This window comes from Myotis davidii, unplaced genomic scaffold (genome assembly GCF_000327345.1).
Source record: "Myotis davidii unplaced genomic scaffold, ASM32734v1 scaffold741, whole genome shotgun sequence".
NCBI lineage: Eukaryota > Metazoa > Chordata > Mammalia > Chiroptera > Vespertilionidae > Myotis > Myotis davidii.
Window position 1 is genome coordinate 177,789 of NW_006291250.1, and position 4,818 is coordinate 182,606.

The following is a 4,818-nucleotide window of genomic DNA, read 5'->3' on the forward strand; positions in this document are numbered from 1 at the left end:
CACGCATGCGTACAAGGAGAACCGGGCCCGCCCACTGCCTCCTTTCCTCCGGCAGCCGCGCGGCTGGGAGCACGACTAGTTTCCCCCCGCCCCTTTGTTGACAGAATCGCGCGTGACGTCTCCAGCCAATCAGCGGCTGCCGTTCGGGGCCGTGCCCATATAAGGAAGGCCTTGGCCAAGGGGCCCAACTTCGAAAGAGGGAGGAGTAGGCGAGAGGTGACGGAGGAGGTGTGGAAGCGGCGGCATGTAAGAGAACGTGGGACAATTCCCAACTTCCTGCTAGACGGAGGCACGAGGCCGGGACCGAGGCCACCGCGTTCAAGGAGAGGCTTATTACAGGACGTTCCCTTTACACAGGAGCCCTAATTGACAACTGAGATTTAAAGGGCCAAACAGCTCTGAGATTGAGACGCCCGGGCGGAAGAAAGCAAGCAGGAAGATCCGAGTGCCCAGCTTTGGTTGGGAACCGTGGGGGCCAAGATCTGGGACAGCGGGATCACCTCACCCTGAAAACCAAACCGCAGAACTCTGCGACGGCTGCGACCGGTCTAAAGCCCTGCACGTGGCATCCCAGGCTCCGACCCTGTATCCAAAAGAACCTCTCCTTCCAGCCTTTCCAACAAGGCACCCCAAATCTGACTCCGACTTAGCAATAAAAAGAATACCCAACACCTCAGCAATGACTTTTAAATACTGATTACCTGTTAAAATATTTATATGATTTGTTTAAATAAAATAATCTCTTTTGACCTTTTTAATGTGGCTACTAGAAGATCTTTTAATTACACACATGGCTTGCATTCTACTAGTATTTCTACTGAACAGCGCTGGTATAGATCCTTTTAATGCTGGGCTGATTGAAGAGACACCCAAAGGTGCCTCCACTGCAGGCGCCCCTCCAGGCATCACTTACTCCCCCACCACACTGCTCCAGCCTTACCTGCTTCCAGCACCTCACATCGCAGCTAGAAGGGTCTGGCACAAACCTGACCCTGTCCCTACCCAGTTCAAAACATGCCAAGACTCCTCAGTGCTCTTGGGGAAAAGCCCAGGTACCTACCTGGCCCACCCAGCCTCATCCCTCCCTAGTCCACACCGGCCGCGGGCACCTAATCAGCATAGACAGCAGATATAATAGCCTTTTCTGATGCTCAGTAGGAGCTGTTATCACCTGCACTAGATGAAGAAACTGAGGCAGGACAGGCTGACTAACCAGCCCAAGGTCATACAGAGCTGGTGTGACTGGAGCAGGGATGTGAAACCCGGGAATCTGATTCCAGATTGCGGTGCTCTATTGTTTCGCTATATATTCACTGGGGTCTCTGCTCAGCCACCCCCTCTTCCAAGATGCTAGCCCCCCAGGCTCCACCTCTGGGCTCCCGCCCTTGGCCTTGTTATCTATTCCTCAGAGCGCTTTCCCTCTACAGCAGCGGTTCTCAACCTGTGGGTCGCGACCCCTTTGGGGGTCTAATGACCCTTTCACAGGGGTCCCCTAAGACCATCGGAAAACACATATACAATTACATATTGTTTTTGTGATTCATCACTATGCTTTCATTATGTTCAATTTGTAACAATGAAAATACATCCTGCATATCAGATATTTACATTACGATTCATAACAGTAGCAACATTACAGTTATGAAGTGGCAACGAAAATAATTTTATGATTGGGGGTCACCACAACATGAGGAACTGTGTGAAAGGGTCGCGGCATTAGGAAGGCTGAGAACCACTGCTCTACAGTCTTTACGTTTGCTGTTCCTGTTAACTAGAATGCTCCCCCACCCCCCTGCAACCCCCAAGTCTCCACATAGCCCAATTCCTTATTTCATTCCAGTCTTTGCTCAAATGTCACTTTAACAGAGAGGCCTTCCCTGAGCCCTCTTCCTGGAAACTACCCACCTGCCGAGAGGGGGACCTTTGGGTTCCCTTGTCCCGGCCCTGCCCACTCGGGGTCATCACTGCCTAAAGATGGATTAGTCTCCTCCACTGGACTGGAAACCCAGGCGGAAGGGCCGGACTACCATGGCTATCGTGGTGTCCCCGGCAGCACTGCCCAGCATGAGACCAGGCGAATCAAAGCTCCCTTCCCCGCAGCGCCACTCCATGTCCTTACTTCATGAGGCCTTGGCAGTCTCAACTCTGTTTCACACCCAGATCTATCTGTGTCCTAGCTGGAGGGATCACTGGGGCAGAATCTGCTAAATCCTCACACACTGAGCCAGGAAAAGGCCCTACCTCAGATCAGCTTCCAGAAAATGATCCACGAAGATCCATCACAACACAGAAAAGCAAAGTCAAAAGATGAAAAAAGACTGACCAAGCAACTACGAACCAAGAGACAAGGAGAGTGACATTACCACTTAAAAAAATTTTTTTTGACAAAAGCAAAAGGTATTATTAGGGACAAAGACGGTGATAAAACAAACTGACCCATTATACATAAAAGTTCTCAACGTAAGTGCTCCTAAGGCAGAAAAACCTCAAGTAAATAAGTATCATGTCATAATTTGGCCTCGGAATAGAAACAGTCTTGATTATTAAAAACACACACAGCCGAAACCAGTTTGGCTCAGTGGATTGAGCGTCGGCTTGCGGACTGAAAGGTCCCAGGTTCGATTCCGGTCAAGGGCATGTACCTGGGTTGCGGGCACATCCCCAGTAGATGTGCAGGAGGTAGCTGATAGATGTTTCTCTCTCATCGATGTTTCTAACTCTCTATCTCTCTCCCTTCCTCTCTGTAAAAAATCAATAAAATATATTAAAAAAAAATAAAATAAAAACACACACACACAAAAAAACTATGTAGCTTAATTCCTTGATAGTAAAATAAGAGAAAAAGAGATAGTCTGCAATCTAAATTAAAAACTCAAGACACGCCAGAACCGGTTTGGCTCAGTGGATAGAGCGTCGGCCTGCGGACTGAAAGGTCCCAGGTTCGATTCCGGTCAAGGGCATGTACCTTGGTTGTGGACACATCCCCATAGGGGACGTGTAGGAGGCAGCTGATCGATGTTTCTCTCTCATCGATGTTTCTAACTCTCTATCCCTCTCCCTTCCTCTCTGTAAAAAATCAATAAAATATATTTTAAAAAAAATAAAAAATAAAAACTCAAGACAGGCGCTGGAATAGCTGTTTGGCTCAGCGATTAGAGCGTCAGCCCTTGGACTGAACGGTCGAGGGGGTTCCATTTGAGTCAAGGGCATGGATCTCGGTTGCAGACCTGACTTCTGGCCCGGGTAAGCGTGTGTTTGAGAGACAACCAATCAATGTGTCTCTCTCACATCAATGTTTCTCCCTCTCTGTCTCTTCCTCTCCCTTCCACTCTTCTCTAAAAATCAATGGGGGAAAAAATATCTTTGGGTGAGGATTAACAAAAAATATATACATTTAAGGCTGTTTGGATGAATGCACTGTGAAAATCAGTGTTAATAAATTCTTTAATGTCTGTCTAAAACACGGTATACTACACAAGGCATTCTTGCCACTGGATAGTCTTCAATAAAAGTTTAACTGCAAAATAATAATAATAACAACAACAATAATAATAAGTGCTCCTAATACTATAGCCTCAAAATATATACAGCAAAACACAAGATAACAAAGAGTTTGACACATCCACAATTGTAACGAGAAACCTTAACATCTCTCTCCATATAGATGAGTTGAAAAGATAAAATTAGTAAGGACCCGAACCACATAATGAATACCCTGGACGGATTGCCCCCAACAATTTGAGAATCGACATTTTACATGCCTAGCCTGACAGCCAGAGGTTCTCCTGCATGCTGGCCCTGGGCTGGGTGCTCGGGACACAGAGATGACACTGAGCTCGCCAGGAGGAGCGCATGGGAGAGGGGCAGACATCCAAATGACCAATCAGGACCAACATGCATACATTAGAGGGAAAATGATGATCACAACAGCAGTTGTCACTTGAGCTCTCACTGTGAGCCAGGCTCTGCTCTCAGTGCTCTATAAACATTAACTCGGTCTATTCTCATATCTCACTATTTTTAATCTCCTGTCCAAGATTAGGACATGGAGATACAGAATGGCTAAGTAATTGGCTTTGGACACAGCTTTGTGGCAAGAACTTTGAATCGGATGAACTTGGCTGTCTCCAGAGCACAAGTTCACGGTTTCATTCACCGAGTATACGGAAAACTTTGCAAGGGTCATCTGTTCAGTCCTCAGTACCCTTGCACTCTCGGATCCCCCTGCCCAGGATGCTGTTCCCTAGAATCCACAAGGCTTTCCCCGCTTACTCCTCCAGGTTTGGCTCAGAAATCACCTTCATGAGACCTTTCTTGATTTAAAACTGCAGCACGCGCCGCCGCGCCCCCCCGCCCCCCCTGCCATGTCCCCCATCCCAACAGACATACCATATACCCCTTCCCTGGTTTATTTTCTCCTTAGCATGCATTACTATCTAATATACTATAAACTTCATTTATAAAGTTTGTCAGCTTCCCCTCACTAAAATAAAAGCTCCCCACCCCCCAGGACACTATTTTTGGCTAGTTTTGTCACTGCTACATCCCCAGCTTCTAGAACAGCTGAGCACCTGGCTACTCTGTGTGGTCCCAGGGCAGCAGCCCCTGGGAATACATTCCGCAGCCTCCACCCGCTGAGTAAGAGCGTGATCTGCAACAAGATCTCTGGCGCAGTGGTCCGCACATTTGAGTTTGAGACACAATGCCCCAGCGCCTCGTAGGTGTGCAATGCGTGTATTAGTTTGAGTGAATGAACAAACTCCTAGCACTGCCACTCACTCAGGACATCATCTATTTGGGACCTCTTGGGGGCGGGGG